The sequence below is a fragment of the Tenrec ecaudatus genome, chromosome 3 (assembly GCF_050624435.1).
Source record: "Tenrec ecaudatus isolate mTenEca1 chromosome 3, mTenEca1.hap1, whole genome shotgun sequence".
In the NCBI taxonomy this organism is placed as follows: Eukaryota; Metazoa; Chordata; class Mammalia; order Afrosoricida; family Tenrecidae; genus Tenrec; species Tenrec ecaudatus.
In genome coordinates this window covers 149,867,601-149,889,706 of record NC_134532.1, presented here as the reverse complement: position 1 = coordinate 149,889,706, position 22,106 = coordinate 149,867,601, and the positions used below count along the sequence as shown (strand labels likewise).

The window sequence follows — 22,106 nt, the reverse complement described above, 5'->3', positions numbered from 1 at the left end:
CGGCTCAGTGAGGTGACCTAGGGGCCGTAGCAGGGGGGTCAGATGTGGTGACTGTTGTCATGGTGGCGCAGGACCAGGGTCACTGCGAGTTTGAGCCAATAGATGGTACCCTGCATTGGTGCAGGGCTGCACATCTCGTGGTGTGTACCATACACCGTCCATTGACTTGAACATCTCAATGACATCACATAGCTTAGCCACGCTGTGCACGCTTCAGCCACTTGGCGTTGTCTTTCCCATCGACCCAACCACAGGTGTCTGCTATCTACAGAGCAGCTCTTATCGCTTCCGGTAACCCCCAGTGAGTGGGGGCTTCAGTGTGAGATGTAGTCCTGTGTTTTTACAATGAGATCACACAGTGGTGCTCCTTTGAGGATAGATGTATACCACTCAGTGACATGTTGTGGGCATCCTTAGCATTTAATTCTCCCTTGACCAGTGTCCGGAAGATGAAGGGGTTGGCTTTCTAGAATCATTCTTCCAACGGCCAAGAAAACCTGCTGCCAAAGCCAAGCACGCAATTAATGTTGGCGGATTAGTTTGTATGAGGGCTCAAACAGAGAGAGGCAGGTGGGAGTGTGAGGAACTCCTGTGGTCCTCGCATGGCTGGGCAGCTGCAGCTTCTCTGGATGAGGCAGAAGGCGGGAGCTGACTCTCTCCTTGTGGGGTTCGCATGAGCTTTTCAAAAGCTTCCTGCTCACGTCCTGACCACGACTGGAGAAATTTGGAGGCCTCTCTCTTGCAACACCTGTCTCAGTTGCTCAGCTTCCGGCAACCCACCCACAACCTATTTCTGCTGACTTGTTGCCCCTTTAGGTGGCCCTGTTGGACAAAAGAAGTCCCTGGATGGTGTAAGCAGTCAATGCTCTCAGGCCATAACTGACAGACTATCCCTAGTGGTGTAGTAGTTATACGTCGGGCTGCTAAGCACAAGGTCAGTCGTTCGAAACCACCACCCAGCTCCGCGGGAGAAAGAAGGCTTTCTACTCTGGTAGCGAGTTACACTCTCAGACACTCACAGGGGCACGCCTATCGTGTCCGGTAGGACCCCTATAAGTCAACTCAATGGCAGTGAGTGTGAATGGGTGAGGCCATGACCAATTTCCCTCCAATGATTCACAGTGGTTAAAAAGACGAAAGAAAGCCACTTCTAACACAACTGTTTCTCAGAGAGAAAGCATTGGAATTCCAGGCCTCGTTCCCTTCTGAAGAGGTCATATCTGGAATAATCTCGCCCTCTTGTGGTAAAGTCCAAGTCCTGCAGGTTGGAGACTATGGGCCTCCCTTGCTTTCTTATCATTTCTCACCTACGTTTACATCGAGAGTGTGTTGGATCTGTTATTCCTTGTCCGCCTACTTTTAACGATAGGAGGGTCTAGATGACTTCATTTAAGTCACTATACTTCAAGTGATTTTCCCCAGGTAAAACATTTTGTCTAAAATTAATTTAAACCTGACCTTGGGATCAGGTCAATGGCGGTGACTGTGTTTGTTTGTTTGCATGAGTGTGACCTGGAGAACACGCTGGAGAAAGATGGACCCGTCTGCTCCTGCAAGGACATAATAAGAGCCTCAGACACCCTACTTGGCAGTGCCACGAGTAAGACTCCACCAATGCCAGTGGGGTTTGCGTACGTCAAAGCTATTAGACACATTGAGAGTTATCTCATTACTGCTGGTACCGTAAAACATTAAAAACCAGAGGACCACAGGGTCAGGCACAAGTCGAGCTATGCTGGCCCCCCTCCCCAGGAGAAGGCAATATAGAGGACAACACTGAAGATATAGAGCGGAAGAGTGGCAGGTCTGTCCAGACCCCATGGGAGCAGTGAAATAAGAGGAGGAAAGGAAGGGAGGGAGAGAGAGTATGAGAACCACACCATGGCCCACTAAGCCCCAGGGATGACTTCCCTACTCAAAGCAGCCAGTGCCCAGAGAGGACCTTAGGGCTGGCCCTACCATGAGACACAATGTTCCCTCACTGACCCATAGCTCTGAGGGGCAGCACTGGAGACTGTGCAGAAAGCATGCCAGGACTGCCCCACGCACAGTGGGGTAAAACGTGAAGTGGGGCAACTAGGCAGCAAGGGGAGCAAAGTAACCAAGTCCCTGAGGAATCCTGAAAATGTACTTCTGACTCGGGGGACAGGGCTTGGCATCTCATCAGACTTGATCAGAAAACATGCTTAAGGATCAGTAAACAGACCTGGAACTATCTATTGTTTTTGTTTTGTTTTTCTCTTGTTCTGTTTTTTATTTGTTTTGTTTTTTTTTCTTTCACCCTATGTTTATCTATATAAGATAGGCAGGACAAACAATCCCAGGAGAAAACTCCTGGACTGGCGGTTCCGGGGGTGGGGGACATGGGAGAGGAGGGGGATGGGTGGGGGGAGTGGAGAGTCAACAAACATAGAGATAAGGGAACAATAAGAGATCTAAAATTGATGGTGAAGAGGGCCTATAGTGCCAGGTGGGGCTTGATCAAGAATAATATATCCAAGGGGCAATACTGAGAACAGAATGGAGGGTGAGCATGAAATGGGGCAGGAGGAAGGTGAAAGGAAATAGAGGAAAGAAATAAGAAGCAAAAGCTATTTATAGCGGCATAGCTATAGGCATGTACATATGTAAATATGTCCATTTATAATGAAAGGATAGAGGCCAATGTACATATATTTATATAAGTATTAAGAGAGCAAACAGACTTTGGGCCTCTACTCAAGGCCTCCCTTAACACAAGAGCACTGTGTTCTGATAACCTGGCACTCTTGGATACTCACCTTCCTGACAGGAGTTCTAAAGACAAAATGGGTGCATAGCAAATGTAGTGATGAGAGATCAGATAGTGCTGGGCTACCAAAAGATATAGCATCTGGGGTCCTAAAGTCTTGAAGTCAAACAAGCAGCCATCTAGCAGGGAAGCAAATAAGCCCACATGGGAAAGCATACCAGCCGGTGTGATCATGAGGTGTTAATGGGATCAGGCATCAAATGATCCAAAACAAACTATATTGATGTGAAAGCGAGGGTTTGAAGTAGAGACCCATCTGTAGATAATTGGATGCACCCCCCGCCAGAAGTGGTATAAGAAAAGGAAGATTCAACAAAGGTGTAGTATAGCACAGATGAATCACACATCATTCCTCTAGTTCCTGAATACTTCCATGAATAGTTCCGGAATACATTCCATAGTTCCTGAATACTTCCTGAATACTTCCATTTGTCCACTACCATGACTCAGTTCTAACTTACAAATCTGGCTAGACCAGAGAATGCACATGGGTACAGTTAAGAGCTCTTGACACGTGGAATTCAGGACAGATAAACCCCTCAGGAACAGTAATGGGAGTAGCAATCTCATGGGGTAGAGGTAGGGTCAGGGAGGGGGAAGGGTGAGAAGGGGAGAACCCAGCACAAGATTGGATATAAATGCTCCCCTCCCCAAGAGGACAAATAAAAGAAATGTGGGTGAAGGGAGACAATGAACAGTGTAAGATATGAAATAACAACAATATAAAATTCAAGGATACAAGAGAGAGGGAGGGAGGGGAAGAAAGAGTTGCTTATACCAAGGTCTCAAGTAGAAAATGTTTTGGAAATGAAGGTGGTAACATATGTACAAATGTGCTTGACACAATTGATATATAGAATGTCATAGAGCTGCAAGAGCCCCTAATAAAATTACTTTTTAAAAAACATTCAAAACCAACCCATCCTTTGTTTTCATTAACTTTGTAATTAGAGGGATTTTTGTTTGTTTGCTTGTTTTAGATCATTATAAATTAACGTGCAGTAGTAAAAGAGCACGCAGAGATTCTGGATACTCAGTTGTTTTCTGAATTAGGGAACTCGAAATTTTGTGTTGCATTATACTAACCATAATAATAATACTGATCAATAAAGACATGGGCTACTTTCAGCACTATGAGGATCCTTCATGTTATCTTGTCATAATCACGCCTACGGCCTCCCTAGCCTCATCCACTCATTGACTCTTGACAAGTCTGTCCTTTCCAAATGCTATCACATAAAAAGGATCTCCCCGTCTGTAAACTTTTGAGATTGACTTTTCCTTTCGGCATAAAACTCTGGCATTTCATCTAGAGTGTGCCGTGCATGTCATTTGTTTCTTTTATTGCTGAGCAGTATTCCATAATACAGCTGTACCTCTGTTTAACTATTTGCCCATGGAATGACATCCGTATTATTTCTAGTTTTAGGCAATGAGAAATAACTGCTGCAAACATTTGGATTCAATCATGTTTTTATGTGAACATGAGCTTTTGCTTCTCTGGTGTAAATGCCTAAGAATGAAATGGCTGGGTTTTATGGTAATTTGATGTTTAATTTTTTAAAAAGAAAATGATTGTACACTTTAGAAGGATAAGTCTAAATCTACTGCTATTAGAGTTCCTGCTGATACATGCACAGGTTTATTCCCAGCTAAATGTGTTTAAATATGTTGCTGTGTTCCATGGATGGCTGTAGACATGTGCTCTCAGAATACACTTGCCTTAGTCTCTTTGTGGTGACTTCAAAAGAAAAAAGATGCTAAAAATATTGCTCAAAAATCAGTTAAAGTGCCGATAGTTCCATCAGTCTTTTAAGCTTTAAGCATGATCAAAGCTAATAAGAATTATTTTTACAGAATGAGTTATAACCGGGATGTGTCTTGAATTTTTTATTATCACAATCCAGAAAAAAAAGATCTAATCAAAACAGTGGCTTCTCGGAGAGCAGGGGTCATTGAGCCAGTTCCTTCAAGGCTGAGCGAACAGCACAGAAAGTTATGTTGAAAGTGTTTTGAGATTCCAAAGGGAAAGTAGCCTTGCCAGGTTTTCCTGAGACTCAGGATGATCTTAGGGCTTTATTAGGAAATAACTCTAAGGAAATTGAAAACTTCAATAGGTGAGAAGATGAAGATCAGGAAAGTTGTGTGCACCCTTACACGATGCCTGCCCCTTCTTCAAGAACAGAAAGGTGTGCCTGAGGAGAATTTCATTGAGAAATGTAACCAGCCAGCTACACCAGGATTCAAGCTCCTTCAGTGTTCTGCTGATGTTCTTCACAGAACTCAAAGGGCATGTGACATAAATCAAAGGGCAGAGGAACAGTTAAAACCCACTGCTATCTAGCAAAGTCCAGAGGAGAGTGATCTTAAAAGCCAGCTTAGGATTGCTCCATAGGGCTTCTGATTCTGGAAATCTTTATGAGAGCAGACAGCCTCATCTTTCTCCTGTGGAGTACTTTGTGGTTTTGAACCACCTACCTTGTGGTTTGCAGTCTAGCGCATACCCCACTGTGAGAGGGTTAGAGATATGAAAACACCACCTTCAGAAATATAGACTTATATCAGGAAATATTATCTTTACAGTTATATGGTTTTGATATATAAAGCTTTCTATGATTTTGTAGCGTATGATTTTGTCTTATTCCTATACACTCTACCAACAATATAAGAGTAATCCAATTTTTCTATTCTTGTTGGCATTTGATGTTTCCACTACTTTTTAATTAACCATTTAACTCTTTTCAGCCTCATTCTATCTTCTATTCTTCTCCTATTAGAATGATGTGACCACGTGTTTTATGATTTTTTACAATTTATTATTACTTAACCTCATGAGTCCTGGTGGCATAGTGGTTATGCACTGGTTGCTAATCCCAAGGTTAGCAGTTTGAAACTACCAGGTATCCCTTGCAAGAAGGATGACATTATCTATAAAGAGTTACAATCCCGGAAACCCACACAGGCAGTTCTGCTCTGGCCTGTGGGAGTGCTGAGTCAGAATTGACACAATAGTAGTGAATTGGGTTTTGTATTTTCATTCTCCTGTGTCCTTAACTTTGGTCATTTAGTTGTGGTTGTTATGTCAGCTGTTTTCTCACAAATACTCAGATTCAGCAATATTCCATTATTCAGAATTCCACTATACTGATTTTTTCTTCTCCATTCAACTTTTGAGACAAAACATTGAGCCTTTTGTTTGGGTTATTGTATTTTTGAACTCTAAAATTTTATTAGTGTTTGTTCAAGAATGGTTTTTCATTTAATATTGTTTTCAATGCTCGAGTCCAGATAGCATAGTGGGTTGTTACTGCTAGTGGTTGGAAACCACCAGCCACTTCTCTGGAGAAAGGTGAAACTTTTTACTCCTGTAAAGCTTCGTAGTCTTAGAAATCCAGAAGAAAGTTCATCCTTTCCTTGAGAGGTGCGATTGACTGCCACCGGAGTTAACTCGATGGCAGTAAGATTGGTTTGGACTTGGTTTTAAACTCATTTGTAAGATAATTCTACCATTTCTGTTTTCTTAGTGTTCATGTCTATCGATTGTCAGTTTCGATTCAGTTTGAGGTCTTTCTGGTTCTCGGTGTTTGAGTTATTTTTAGAGTTAAGCGCAGGCCTGTCAACAGTACATTTATGGGATTGTACTCTACTCACAGATTTTGTTCAGCTGACTTCCTTGGATACCACATCAACAAAGGAAAATGGGTGCCTGCCCAGTGGGATTAGAAATCCAGTTACCTGCTCAGCCTCCAGTAGGAGTGTAGGGTTTCCTTATTAACTCTAGGCAACTGTGGGAGTCTCAAGTGCCTATGATACCTTCCTGGCTCAGAGACATATGTGCTTCTCATTAGTACACCTCATCTGTGGGCCTGGACCATGGGGACAGTCTGAACTCTTCACAATGCTTCCTGTGAAACAACCCCAAGGAGAAAGGAGGGAATCCTCAGCAGTGTCAAGCAGGTGTGGAAGCATGGTGTCTCCATATGGCTTCCTCTGACCCTGTGGGGGTGAATATATTACTATAATCTGACTATAAAAGCCGTGATTTCCTTCCTGGCCTTCTCTGAAACCATCCTGCTCAGAGGAAAATGGTCGTGTGGTCTCACTTTAGCCTGGTGAGGGTTTATGTCTAGGCTCCCCACTCAACCTTTGTTTATATACTTGGGAGTGGGCTCACAGAGTTTTCTGTGAGGTTTGACCGGAGAAGAATAGTTATTATCTAACAATTTTCTCTATGTTTAGCATATTCATTTTCTGCTCTTTAACCTAGACAGCGTAAGCATTCATTTGGATTTTTATGGTTCGCACTCACTGACATTGGCCCTTTCTGGATTAGCAGCTTGTTCAGCCACCACTTCTCTGTCAGTCTGTCGGACAGCGATGACTCGTGTGTTGCGGTGATGCAGACAGGGAGGTCGCTGGTATTTCAGGTATCAACCAGGTTATCAAAAATGAACAGGTTTCATTATGGCTTGCTGAATAATAAACGATGGCAAAGAAGGAATGGGCTGCATACTTTTGAGGAATTCACCACTAAAAATGCTACCAATACCTATGGAACATTGTCAGAGACTAGAATCTTCATGAGTAGAAGCAGAACACTGTCAGATACAGTGCCAGAAGATGAGCCCTTCAGGACCGAAGACACTCAAAATATGACTGAGAAAGAAGTGCCTTCTCATAATAGAGCCCACCATAACGATGAAGACAGACACAAGCAATCAATACCTTCATATACTGATGAGGCAAGAATCAAAATTAGAAGAAATAATCTCCAATATCTATTCAAATTAGAATGTAGAAGGTATAAAATATGAAACTAGAAAAATTGAAAGGAGTAAAAAATTTAAATGCACCACATAAAGATCAATATCATAGCAATTAATGAGCTGAACTGGACTGTGATAGGCCATTTTGAATGAGACTATTGTTGGGTTTACTATGCCAGGAATCACACTTCAAGAGGAATGGTGTTGCTTTCATAGTTAAAAAGTACATTCCAAAATCAATTTTTGAAGTAAATTCCATCTCTAATATGATCATATCTATCCCCATGTACAAGAAATCCACATAGTATAACTATTATTGAAATTTATACATCAACCTCGAAAACTAGATATGTAGAAATTAAAGAATGTTACCAGCTTTTTCAGTTAGAAATTTATCAAATATGTATACTGATCATTCTTGGTGATCGAAATCAAAAGTGGGAAACAAAGAAGGAAGAGTAATGGCCTTAGTGTTAGAAACAAAGCTGGAGTTTGCTTGATAGAATCTTTAAGATCAACAATGTCTTCATCGCAAGTATCCTTTGCAACACGCAGAAGGTGAGAATCCAGGTGGAATTCTTCAGAAGGAATGTGCAGAAATCTACCTGACAACATCTGGGGAAAGATGACGGAGAAGTTCAATGTTAGCCTCTAAAGCAAAGCCAGGAGCCAATTGTGAAACAAAACTTCACTTGCTCATCTCTGAATTGAAGTTGAAGAAGATGAAGACAAAGACAGAAGAGCCAAATTATGAACTTAAGTCTATCTCATCTGAATTTCAAGAACATTTAAAGAACAGATTTGATGCACTGAACACTAATGACACAGATTGGACAAGCTATGGGATGACATTATGAGTATTGTACATGAAGGAATCAAAAGGTTATTAAAACACAGGAAAGAAGTAAAGATCAAAGTGGATGTCAGAAGAGACTCTGAAATTTGCTCTTAATCATAGAGTAGCTAAGAAAAATGGAAGAAATGATGAAGACAAAGAGTTGAACATAAATTTTCAAAGGGTAACTCTAGAAGATAAAGTATTATAATGAAATGTTTAAAGACCTAGTGTTAGCAATACAAAAGGTTTTCTAATGATGAGGGGGCAAATAGATCTAGGTACATATACTTATAGGTTTAGTATTAAAGAAACACATGGACAGTGGGCCCCTACTCAAGTACTCCCTCAACACAAGAACACTTTTTTTTTTTTTTAACAATTCGGCAGTCTGAGATGCTCACCTTCCTGGCACGATTGCTGAAGATGACGGGTGCACAAGCAAATGTGGTTAAGAAAGCTGATGGTTCCTGGATATCAAAAGATATAGCATCTGAGGTAGTAAAGCCTGAAGATAAACAAGTGGCCATCTAGCTGAGAAACAACAAAACCCACATGGAAGCAGCACACCAGCCTTTCCCGACTTGATCCCTGAGAACAAAGTGGATGCATAAGCAAATGTGGTGAAGAAAGCCGATGGTGCCTGGCTATCACAAGATATAGCATTGGGGGTTAAAGGCTTGAAGATAAACAAGTGGCCTTCTAGCTGAGAAATATCAAAGCCCACATGGAGGAAGCACACCAGCCTGTGAGATCACAAGGTGTCAAAGGGATCAGGTATCATCCATCAAAGACCAAAAAGAAATCATACAATTGTGAATGATGGGGAGTGCGGAGTGGAGACCCAGGGTCCATCAGTGGGAAAGTGGACATCCCCTTGCAGAAGGGCCACAGGGAGTAGACGAGCCAACCAGGACATAGTGTAGCAATGATGAAACATACAATTTTCCTCTAGTTCTTGAATGCTTCCTCCACTCCACTATCATGATCCCAATTCTATCTTACAAATCTGACTGGAGCGGAGGATGTACAGTAGTATAACTAGAAACACAGGGCATCCAGGACAGATGAACCCCTCAGGACCAGTGGTGAAAGTGGTGATACAGGGAGGATGGAGGGAAGGTGAGGGAGAAAGGGGGAACAGATTACAAGGATCTATGTATAACCTCCTCCCTGGGGAATGAACAGTGGAGAAATGGGTGAAGGGAGACGTTGGATGGTGTAAGAGATGACAAAATAATAATAATATATGAATTATCAAGGGTTCATGGGGGACGGGGGAAAGGGGCGGGAGGGGAAAAATGAGGAACTGATACCAAGGGCTCAAATAGAAAGCAAATGTTTTGAGAATGATGGGGTAAACAAATATACAAAAGTGCTTGACATAATGGATGCATTGTGATAAGAGTTGTACAAGCCCCCGATAAAATGATTTTTTTTTAGGAAAGAAAGAAAACCCAAAAAGAAGAAATCACTTGGGAGACCTTAAAATGGAAGACCTCAAAAAAAAATTCAAGTTCTGAGTTGAAATATTGAACAATTCTATGGACAAAATATTGAATCATGCAGGAAGCATGAAAAGAAGATGGATAAAATACTGTCGCCTTACCATAAAAAACTCACTGCCATTAAGTTGATACCAACTCACAGTGACCATCTAGGACAGGTAGAACTACCCCTTTGAGGTTCCAAGATTATAATTATTTTATGGGAGTCGAAAGCCCCATCTTTCTCCCAAAGAGATGCTGGCAGTTTTGAACCAGCTACCTTTCAGACTGCAGGCCACTGCATAACACTATGCACACGAGCCAGCATGCAATCATTTTAAGAAGCGGCATTGGATCAAGAACTAGTGGTATTAAAAGAAGTTCAAGTTGCACTGAAGGCATCTGTCAAAAGCAAGACTCCAGGAATGGACAGAATAGCCACTGAAATGCTCCAACAAGCTGATGAACACTGCGGGAACTCAATGTTGTTGGTTGCCATCAAGTTGCTTATGACCCATAGTGACTGTGCACAACAGGAAGAAACACTGCATGGCCTGGAGCCATTCTTTCGGTGTTTCTATGTCACTAGTCTATGCCAAAACATTTGGAAGATAGTTGCCTGAGCAAGTGACTGGAAGGGATCCATATTTATACTCCTTACAAATAAAGGTGACCCAACAGAATATAAAAATTATAGAACAATAAAATTATTATATGCAAGCAATATTTTGCTGAAGATCACTCAAGATGTTTGCAGGAATACACCAACAGGGAGCTGCCAGAAATTCAGGCAGAATTCAGAAGAGGACATGGAACAAGGGATATCATTGCTGATGTCAGATGGATCTTGGCTGTGTGGATCATGACAAACTATGGATAGCCTTGAAAAGAATGGAAATTCCAGAACACTTCATTGTGCTCACTCAGAACTTGTACGTGGATCAAGAAACAGTTTTTAAAGTAGAACAAGGGAATACTACATGGTTTAATATCTGGAAAGGTGCGTGACAGGGTTGTGATACCATACTTATGCAATCTGTATGATAAGCAAATAATTGGAGTAGCTGGATTATATGGGAAAGATTGTGACACTAGCCACATCAATAGCATGCAATATGCAGATAACACAACCTTGCTTGCTGAAGGTGAGGAGGAATTTAAGCACTTGCTCATGGAGATCAAGAGTTTCAGCCATGAGTATGAATTCCAATTTTATGTAAAGAAAAATCTTCACAACTGGACCAGTAGATAACATAAATGGGCATAATAGACAAATAGTCATAAATGGAGAAAAGCTCGAAGTTGTCAAGGATTTTGTTTTGCTTAGATCAAGAATCAATGCTCAAAGAAGCAGCAGTCAAGAGATCAAATGATGCACTATAGTGAATAATCTGATGCATAAGACCTCTTTAAAGTGCTGAAAAGCAAGGATGTCATTTTGAAGACTAAAATTCACCTGATCCAAGTCAAGGTGTTTTCAATTGCCTTTTATGCCTGTGAAAGTTGGACATTGAATAAGGAAGACTGAAGAAGAATACATGCATTTGAAATATGGTGCTGGCAAGGAATATTGAAATTGCCACGGACTGACAAAATGACATACCAATCTGTCTTGGGCTAAGTACAGCCAGGATGTTCCTTAAAAGCAAGGATGGAGAGAAGTTGTCTCATGTACTTTAGACACGTTATTAGGAGAGACCAGGCCCTGGAAAAGGACATCGTGCTTGATAAAGACACAGGAGCAGCAGAAATGAGGAAGACCCCTGGCAGGGGGATTGGCATAGTGGTTACAGTAATGGGTTCAACAATGGGCAAAATGACATCAACAGTTATGGATATGAAGTGGCACTGGGCAATGCTTCTGTTGTTCACCACAGTGCTCTGACAGCACCTAGCAACAGCGATAGCTCCTTCAGGTCCGAATCTGGGATGTGTAAAGCAGAAAGAAAACTCGAGCAATTCATTATCATATCAGCACTTGAGTTCTATTCTCTTTTGAATAGTTTCATTATTAGTTTTAGATAAAATCTTCAGGCTTTGCAGCCTAGTGTTAATCAAACATGCAGTCAAGATGAACCGATATTTGCCAGTGATTAGAATGCAAAAATTATAAAAAAATGTGGAAAGATCAGTAGTAGAAAAATATGACCAAGATGATAGAAATGATGTTGAAGATATTATGCTAGAATTTTACAAATCCAACAACCTGTTCATTGCAAAAGCCTCTTTTCAACAACATAAACAACTATACCTGTGGACAACCACTTGCTTGTCAGTTTCCTGTACTGTCATGCACAACAATATATATGTGAACCTCACCACATGAAATATAATGGAATCACACCTACTATGTTTGTGGAAAGAGATGATGGAGAACAAAGGTCAATATCATCAAACAAGATGAGGCCAGTCCACAGGAGTCAAAATATGACCTCGATTATATCTCCCCTGAATGTACAGACCCCTTTAAGAACAGATTTGACCCATTTAACACAAACAGCTGCAGACCTGAGAAGCTGTGAGATAACGTAAGGAACAGCATGTATAAAGGAAAGCCTCAAGTCTCTAAAAGGAAAGAAACAAAGGAAATGAGGTTAGAAGAGACTGTGAAATGTACTCTTGAACAGAGGCAAGCTAACATGACTGGAAGGAATAATGAAGTAAATGAGCTGAACAGAAACTGTCAAAGGACAGCCCGAGAAGACAAAGCAGAGCATTGTATTGGAATGAGCAAAGACACAGAGTGAGGCATGCCGATAGAAAATCCCACTCAGCAAAACTCAGGCTGCGAGGACCAGAGGAAAAAAATGGAAGCCTTGTGTTGAAATACTGACATATTTTATAGACAAAATATTGAAGCCTGTAGGAAATATCCAAAGACAATGAAAGGAATATGCAGTCACTGTTCCAGAAAAAGCGCCTCGGTTGCCTCGTGCTTACAAATTGGCCTGCTATCTGCCAGGCAAGCAGTTCAAAACCATGAGCTGCTCCACAGGCGAGAGACAGGCTTTCTACTCCTGCAGAAAGCTGCAGTCTCAGAAACCCGCAGGGGCAGCTACACGCTGCCCAATATGGTCACTGGGAGTCTGCATCAACTGGATAGCAGTGAGTATGGTTTTTTAAGTTTTGTACCAAAAAGCATTGCTCAATCAGCAATCATTGCAAGAGGTAGCATGTGGTCAAGAACCAATTGGGCAAGCGGCATGAAAGGCTTTGGGAAAAATAAGGCTTCAAACATGGATGCAATGTCCATTGAAATGTTCCCCCAAAGCTAGTAAAGTACTAGAAGCACTCATTCATCCAGGACAAGAAATTTGGAAGATAATTGTCTGGCCAACTGACCGGAAGAAACCCATACTTGTGCTTTCTAAAGAAAGGTGACCCAATATAAGGTTCAAATTTTATCTCACCAGTATCACATGCAAGTAAAACTTTGCTGGAGACCAGTGCGGAGTGGCTACTGGATTCAGAAGAGGGCTGGGAATGAGAGGTATCGACGACATCATCTTGGTCTTGGCTTAAAGCAGAGAACACCAGAAAGAGAATTCCAAACCCACACACTCACTGACACCAGGCTTTTCACTTCATGCTGGGTTTCAGCAGCTGACGATATTTGCAGGATCAGACAGTCTCGTCTTTCTCCCAGGGAGCAACTGCTGAGTTTGAACTATGGACCTTGGGGTTAGCAGCCCAAAGCTTAGTCCACACAGTCACCAGGGCTCCAAAACAAGGATCAGGGAGTTATATATTCTTCCTTAATTAGCTAAGAGTAATTTACTAGCATCTGTTTTATCACTTTTTATGGACTGAATTTCTGCTGAAATGTTTTCATTTGGAAAAAAATAGTATTTCTATGAAAAGGCAAAAACATGTCTAAGTGCAATCCTCTTTTGTGGCACTTTCCCTTTAAAAGATAGTATAGAAATCATTTCTGAAACATATCCTGTCCCTGTAGACATATGACATAGAGAACATCATCCTAATAACAGCCAGCCTACAGAGTCGCAGTCAAGATTTCGTGCTCTGGAGTCAAAGTGGATAGAGCTGACTTGCCTCTAGCGCAGGCTGCATATTTACAAGAAATCATGCTAACTGTCTGTGCTTAGTATTTTCACTTAAGAAAATGAGACTGATCGTAAGTGTAGCATACATATTTCATAGGGCTGAGATGAATATGAGGTGGGTAAACACCTATAAACATCAATAAATTTACTTCAATGCTATGATTTACATACATAGTGATTAAATGTGAAGAAATGCCAGAATACTCCCCCACAATGTAATAGGCCTTATCTAATTCCTATCGCTAATTTCCTCCCTGGAGGAGACTATCGCCCTATAAGCTGTTACTTACTGAAAGATAAATTGCCATGTTTTCAACATTTTTATGATTAGATTTGGCGTTGTTATCTCTCTTTTAAGCTACAATCCTCCTCATAATTAAAAAATATATTTCAAATATTCTCCTCCAATGTTTTCCATCTTTCTCTTTTTCTGAATAGATTATTTTTTTTCTAATGATGTTTGAATACCTTTCCCATTTTTCCCTCTTTGATCTCACTGGGTCACATTCTGGATTCTTTCTCTAGATCTATCTTGCTGATAGAGATCAAGGATCGCAGCCTTTGGTGTGAATTACAACTCAACATAAAGAACACAAAACTCCTCCCAACTAGACTAATAGGATCCATCATGATGGAGGGAGCAAAGCCTGAAGTTGTCAAGGATTTCATCTTGGTTGGATCCGCGATCAATGCGCCTAAAAGCAGTTGTCAAGAGATCAAGTGACTCATTGTACAGATTTTACTGAACGATGCAATTGGGTAAAACTGTTCCACAGACTTTTATGCCTAATCAATGTGACTCTAATATTGTTATCTTCTGCTTCCTTCCCTCCCAACTCTAGAAACCACTAGTAAAATTTGATTTCTATACATTTGATTTTCCAGGCTTTTTAGATAAATGAGGTCATACAATAGTTGTTCTTTTATGATTGAATTAATTTTATCAGCATAAAGCCTTCAAGTTCTATGCACACTGTAGATGTATCAAGGCTTTATTTCTTCTACTGGCTGCATAGTGTACATGTACCACGTTTTGTTTATCCATTCATCTGTCGATGGAAATTTAGGTTGATCTCACCTTTTGACTCTTATGAATGCTGCTGCAATGAACTGAATATTGGTATGCAAGCCTGATTTTGAGTCTCTGCTTTCAAGGAGAGCACAAATGAACAAAGTGGGGTGGGGACGGGGGGGCGGAAGAGCACAGTTTTTAATGTTGATATATTTCAGGTTTTCTTTTGTGGCTTATCCTTTTTTGTGACAACACTTTATTAAAGGGTTGTTTTGAGGACTAAATGGAGCCTGATCCAAGGCATAGTATTTGCAATTGCATTATGTTGTTGTTGGTAGATGCTGTCCAATCAGTGCTAACTCACAGTGACCCCATGTCCAACAGAAGGAAGCACCCATCAGTCATTCTCCATCCTCACAATTGTCCTTATGTTTGAGCCTACCATTGCAGTCCCTCTGTCAAGCCATCTTATCAAGGGTGTCCATCTTTTTGCGGCCTGCCCCCGCCCCACTTTACCAAGCATATGTCCTTCTCCAGGGCTTTGTCTCTCCTGACATGTCTAAAGCACATGAGATGAAGTCCCTCCATCCCTGCCTCTACGAAATGTTCAGGTTGTACTTCTTCCATGATCGAGCTCTTGTTCTCTTAGTAGCCAGTGAAACTTCCCGTCCTCTTTGCCAGTATCATAGCTCAAAGGGATCGATTTTTTTAGTCTTCTTTACTCAATGTCTAACTTTCACAGGCATAGGAGGTCCTTGAAAACACCATGGCTTGGGTCATGTACACCTTTGTTCTCAAAGTAGCATCTTTGCTTTTCAAAAGCAGTTTGACCCAATTGGATTGTTGAATAAATCTGTGCAACAGATTTACCCGATGCAAGGAGTCACTTGATCTCTTGACTGCTGCTTCTATGAGCATTGATTGTGGATCCAAGAAAGACAAAATTATTGACAACTTCAATCTTTTCTCTATCATGTTATCTACTGCTTACCTATGGGTTAGTTACTTAGCCATGTTATCTACTTGACTCGTTGTGAGGATTTTGATTTCTTTGCATCGATTTGTAATTCATACTGGAGGCTGAAATCCTTGATCTTCATCAGTAAGTGCTTCAAATCGTCCTCATTTTCTGCAAGCAAAGTTGGGTCACCTGCATATCTCAATTTGTTAAGAAGCCTTCCTCCAATCCACCTGCTTCTTCACATAAGGTAGCTTTTCTATTTGCTAAACATATAGACTGAATAATTATGATGAGAGGACACAGCCTTGTCACACACCTTTACACACCTTTCTGGATATTAAACCATGCAATGTCCCCTTGTTCCATGCACACAACAGTCTCTTGATCCATGTGCAATTTCTTCATGAGCACCCTGAAGTGTTCGGATGTTCGCACTATTCTCAGGCGTGTCCATAACCCATTATGATCCACACAGTCTAATGCCCTTGCACCGTCAGTGGAACACAAGTAAACATCTTTCTGGTATATCTGCTTTCAGCCAAGATCCAACTGATATCAGTAATGATATATCCTTTGTTCCATGTTCTCATCTGAATTCGGCCTGAAACTAGAAGCAAATAGTCAATAAACTCCTGTGACCATTGATGGATGACCTTCAGCAAAGATTTTCTTGTGTGTGATAGCAATGGCATTGTTCTACAGACTGAGCATTCTCTTAGGTCACCTTTCTTTGGAATGGGGACAAGTATGGAATCTCTTCCAGTTAGTTTGCCAAGTAGTATTTCCAATTTTTTGACATAGATGAGTGAGTGCTTCCAGTGCTTCATCGGCTTGTTGAAACATTTCAATTGGTATTCGATCAATTCCTGCAGCCTTCTGTTTGGCTGATGCTTTCAGTGAAGCTTGAACTTCTTCCTTCAGCACATTGGGTCTTGATCACATAGTACCTCTTGAAATAGCTGAATGTCTAGTTCCATTTGGTCGTGATTCTGCATTCATTCTCTCATTCTTTTTATGTTTCCTGCATCAGTCAATATTTTTCCCATAGAATTTTTCAATATTGCAACTGAAGGCTTGGATTGTTTCTTTGAATCTTTCAGTTTAAAATATGCTGAGTGAGTTTTCCTTTTTGGGTTTTTGGTTTTCTAACTCTAGGTCTTTACAAAGTTCCTTATAATATTTTACTTTTTCTTCTTAAGCTACCTCTTGAAATTTTTCTGTTCAGCTCTTTGACTTCATCATTTCTGTCATTTGTCTATTATATGGGCAAGTTTCAGCCTCATCTGACACCCACATTCACCTCTTCTTTCTTTCTTGTCTTTTTACTGACCATGGTAGTTACATAATCTGGTGTTAATTTGGGACTTGAGATGATTTTGAGTGAAGAGGTGGAGTCTAGCCTGTCATTCATTGTATGCCCAATGAGGCCTCTTTGTGGCCATGGCTTTCTCCTGAGAATTCGGAAAATCCCTGGTATTTCCTCCTTGGAGGTGGAAGACATTTTCTCTCTCTGTTCACTCCCTTGGAGACACTACCTGTAGAGAAGCCATAGGGACCTACCCTGATGCAGACCTGGGAACTGTAGAAGCCAAATAGAGACCCCTGCCAAGGCCGAGATGCTTACAATGGCACTGGATCCAGAAGACTTTCTATCCACTGGTCTATGATCATCCTGCATTTGGTGTCATTGCATGTGTTTTGTGAGTCTGAAGAAACCTTTATAGATTGGTATCAGACATATGGGCCAATATTGAACTTATGGACTTGGACCGGACTGGATTGGAATGCTTTCTTAATGTACAATTACCCTTTATATAAAACTCTCTCTTATACTCATATGTGCCTCTATGAATTTGCTTCTCTCGTCTACCCGGACTAAGACAATGACCATTGTCTTTATTAGTGCTTGGTGCTATTGCTGTCATTCCACAGCTCATCATGTCTTTTGTCATTAATATTTAATGCTTCAAAACATTTTTGAGATGTTCTAGAAACTAGGATGGGATATATTTCAGGTAATATTTGGGCTCTTGTGGAATTGTTTTCATTTTCTTCAATTTCAGTGGATCATTGAAGGTTCGTACCATAGTTGGCCCCTGATCTAGTTTTAATTGCTGATATTGAGCTTCTCCATAGTCTCTTTCCAAAGATCTAGTCAAGTTGGTTTCTGTATATTCCATCAGGGGAAGTCAATGTTTATAGTTACCACCTGTGTTATTGGAGAGGGTATTTATTAAAACAAGTCTTACAAAATTCTATCGTGCAATCTCCAGCTTTGTTTCTATCTCTAAGGCCATATTTTCCAAAAACTGTTTTTCCTCTTTATTTTTAACTTTTGCTTACAACTGCCAATAATTATCAATGAATCTTGATCACATGTTTGATTAATTTCAGACTGACTATGTTGGGAATTCATCAGTTTCTGCATCATTCATTTTTATGGTTGACATATAAATTTGACTAATAGTATTGATTGGATTTTACTCTATGGGGAAAGACATTATTATAGATAGCATTGTATTCATAACACATCTTGGAGTGTCCTTTTTGAAGGTGAATGCACCATACTCCTTGATTGTGTTGTTGCAGACAAAATAAACTATAGGACTTCCTGATACAAAATGGCCAATCCTCATTTATTTCAGCTCACTAGTGCCTAAAATTTTATTACACTTTATTTTTTAACAATGTCCAATTTTCCTAGATTCATTCTTAGTGCGTTCTACATTCCAATTATTAATTGATGTTTCAGCTGTGTTTTTTTCATTTTGTCTCATGCCTTATCAGAAAATGAAGGTGCAGGACCTTGATTTCCGCAGGCTTCAGTGCATCGGTGTCATTACTGCGCCTCCACCATCAGAAGGTGGCTCCTTCTCAGGCATATTCTTAGTGCCTTCCCATTGGGGACTCACCTTTTGGCACAATTTCTGGCAACGTTCTACTTCCATTTATTTAGTTTTCAGTTAGAGGACAATATTTTGATGCCATCTGTAGGGTTTTCAGTGGCTAACTCCTCTTCAATGGGCAATTTATTTCTTCTTCGTAGTCTGTTCTTCGTCTGGAAACTCTGCTGAAATATGTTCACTTTGGTAGCACTGCTGATGTTTGAAGGATGAGAGATATACTTTCAGCATCACAGAGGGATATAAGCCACCACAACATGACAACCCGACAAACAAGTGAGTGACAAGCTCATAGGCATGTGAAATTTGGACATTGAATAAGGGAGACTGAAGAAACATTGATGCACTTGAATCCCAGCTCTGGTGAAGAATATGGAAATTAATACGGACTGGCACAAGAATGAACACATCTGTCCTACAAGGACGGCCAGAGTGCTCCGTAGAGGCAAGGAGGCCACGACTTTGTCTCACATATTTGGACATGTTGTTAGGAGAGACCAGCCCTGGAAAAGGGCATCAAGTTTGATCAAGTAGGGCCCTTGATGAGATGAATTGGCTCAGACATAAAAACAATTGTGAGGACGGTCAAGGACCCGGCATATTTATTTCTGTTGTACGTAGCATCACTGTGATTAGGACCCAACTCAATGGCACCTAACAACAAGCAACATCTTGTTTACCTATCTTCTCCTCAGTGTGACTGACCTGTTTAACAATCTACTCATTACATTTCAGTTATTGTATTTTTCACTTCTATTTTTTACATATATGCTTGTGTGGTTTCTTTTTCCTTATACATCTTTTCCAGCTCTACTTTATTTCTTTAAATATGAAAAAATTCTTATTTTTGTAGTCTGTTCCTGATAACTGCAGAATTTGAATTATGTTCCTATGTCTTCTGTTTTTTTCTCCTTGTATCTTCTTCCTTTTATGTTTTGAGCACCTGGCCATTAACTCATGTTTTTTCCTGGTGGGAATTTTTGAGAGTTGGAAGAAAGTGTGTTTCTCCAGAATGACTTGCCTTTGCTTCGGTTAGATGCCAAAATGCAGCATTAAGTTGAAGTCACTTTAAATGTTCAGCTTAAGAGGTTTGGTTAGACATTGAAATCCAGGCTAAAGACTCTCTGAGGACTGTCTTCATTATGAATTGTCTGAGGAGACGCTCTTTCCACCAGTGCCAAGGTTGGGCCAAAGCCACGGTCTACTCCTCTCTGATGCATACCTGCATTCCATAGTGGGATTCAAACAATTGAACAACCAGTTCACTGCCCTAATGATCATTTTAAGTATATAAAAACGACAAGCTGAAAGGTAGCTTATTATTTCATACAGTTAATACTTAAATAAGAACAATAAAAAGGCACACAAAACTAGATTATGTTATGAGAGCATTAAAATATTAATGAAAAATATTAAATAATACCTGACAAAAACAATAAAACTGTTATTTAAGATTTCCTCCTTATTGCTTCTTGATTGGCATCCTCACTTGCAATATTCTTTGGCTTTATTACAAACATAATTCTGTCTAGTATTTTATACCTATGGACAAACTGAACATTACTGCAGGAGCTTAGAATACACTTGCGCAGGTGAATGTTTAAAAAGAATAAGGAATGTGAATTTGTGATTTCCAAACTTAACACCTCAGAGAGAACCCTGATTAAAAGTACCATGTTAGCAAGCGGTTTGCGAAATGCAACAAAAATTAGGGATGAATTCTGCTCACTGACAAGAGCCAACTGAATCCCACCCTGCTGGCGCTGTATGCACAGGCCTTCAGCCCCACAGTAATCATGGGGGTCCTTATTCGACGTTGACTTTGGAGCATGCTATATGTTTTGCTTCCTCTCCCCCATGCTCTGCACAACGCTCACAACAGAGGCTCCTCCCCGTTAGGACACCGAGGCTGTTCAGAGAGCGAGAGCCAGCCCAGGGCTTACTTACCACTCTAGAAATCTGATCTCAGTTCACTTCCGGCCACTGAGGACTTTTCGGTGGACTGTACTTCCTACAACATAGTATTACGTATTCCACGTCTGTCCTGTTACCATTACTTTTTTACCTTCCCCCTTCCGAATGTTTGCCTTGGTTAAATGCTGTCTTTTGCTTTCAAGTGGTTGATTTTTCTGAGGAGTGCATACTTCCCTAGTTGGATTGCTCTCCTTATAGGTCTGTCTATAGCTTTGGTTGAAAATTGACCTACAGAGTGACTCAGGGTCACAGTCTTAGGAGATGTACCATTGTCCCTACAACTTGTAAGCTTGACCTTTATTATAATTTAAAATTGTGTTTCATAGCTTTCTCCCATTCTAACCAGGACCTTATAGTTTTGTCCCTTTCAGAGTAATTGGTACTGGTAGCTGGTTTCCGTCTAGTTCTGCTAGCCTCCAGGTCACGGAGGATGATGTTCCTGAAGTCCATTAGTCCACTGACCGGCTTTCAATTTTCTTTACTTTCTTTGCTCCAGCTGGGGAGAGACCTTCAACAGTTGTGCTTTAAATGGCTGTTCATGAGCGCTTAAGACCATTCTCGCTAGTCACCAAAGTAGAAAGTAAAACATTGTCTTTGTGATGATGTTAGGATCAGCTGGAAAAATAAAGAGAACGTGATACAAAGGAAATGTTTCACTGAATCATTGAAAGACTACTTAGTTCAAGAGAGACCTGCACTGCCTATCCCAGTGGCCCTTTCTCTATGTCCCGTCCCACCACACACCTTTTTTCTCTCCAAAAGTAGCCATTATCCTAACTTCTCCCATAATCCATTTCTTATTTTGTCAAAGTAGTTTATCACCCAAGTGTGCATCCACAGAGACAGACTTTAATTGTCCTCTTTTGTGATTTTTGCTTTATACATTTTTAGAACAAATGTTTTGTTTTAGGATATTTTAGATGAAAACAAAGCATCACATAGAGTAACAAGGAGATTTTCATAGCACCCTGACTCAGTTTTAATTTAATTTTAAAACAATTTTGAAGTGGATTTTTTTTTTTATGAGGCTGGTCTGGTCTGGTCCTTTCACTACAGGACAGTCAGTTTTCTGTGAACACTCCCTTGGGTGGATAAAAACTCACCCCCTTTCCATAGGAGTTTAATTACTTGCTAAATAGTTTTTTTTTTAATTCTCACTCTTTTGACATACAATAAATCAACAGTGTTACATACCCTTTTAAGGGGTAGGGAGGGGCCTGGCATCAGTGAGACCCAGAGGATAGATTGTCAAGTTCCAGGGCTCAGACAGCCCCATGGCTGCCAGGTAACACAGAGTTTCTTGAGACAAAAGG

General features: G+C 40.7%; 1 pseudogene; it reads left to right on the top strand.

Annotated features, from left to right (window-relative positions):
• Nucleotides 1–1,473: 1,473 nt before the first annotated feature.
• Nucleotides 1,474–22,106, top strand: part of LOC142442407 (L-lactate dehydrogenase B chain-like) — a 73,975-nt pseudogene continuing 53,342 nt past the window's right edge.